Genomic DNA, 497 nt, shown 5'->3' with positions numbered 1-497 from the left:
GTGCACTTTTCTGTGATGAAGGTGTTTTTGAGTATTAAGTAACTCCTTACTCCTGTGCCTGTAAGTAACTGCCAATAACTTTATGAGATTGCCAAACTAGTGTTAGATGGTAAAGATAGACTTGGATGGACTCCCCCTTTGGTCGGGAGCTGGTGTCTTATCTAGGGTGAATAGATGTGTTCATATCTCTACAGATAAGGTAATAAAACACTTGACACCTGAGTGGGAACTCAGCAGGACCAAAGATGAGTTTGGGAGGATCAGTTTCATGGTTCCTGCTATGGGATATAAAACATGCAAATGAAGCTAAACCATCCATGCAAGGAAAGTGCTGATGTGGCCTGCTTTCTCCCTATGGAGTGGAATGGCAGCTGAGAGCTGCACTGCCCTTGGAATGGATGATAACACTTGCCTCTGAGACTGCAGTGCTGGGAACCAGGGTAGTTGTCTTCCTCTACATGGCATGAGGTCTATCACATGAGCACCAACAACAGCAA

The 497-nt window shown here is 44.9% G+C and overlaps 1 protein-coding gene across 1 annotated transcript in view; it reads left to right on the top strand.

The window, feature by feature from the left end:
• LOC101997184 (patr class I histocompatibility antigen, A-126 alpha chain-like) overlaps window positions 1-497 on the top strand; it is a 69,897-nt gene that overhangs the window by 1,672 nt on the left and 67,728 nt on the right. The window lies entirely within an intron of this gene.

Source organism: Microtus ochrogaster, linkage group LG2 (assembly GCF_000317375.1).
Source record: "Microtus ochrogaster isolate Prairie Vole_2 linkage group LG2, MicOch1.0, whole genome shotgun sequence".
Lineage (NCBI taxonomy): Eukaryota > Metazoa > Chordata > Mammalia > Rodentia > Cricetidae > Microtus > Microtus ochrogaster.
This window is presented reverse-complemented; position numbering and strand designations above follow the sequence as displayed.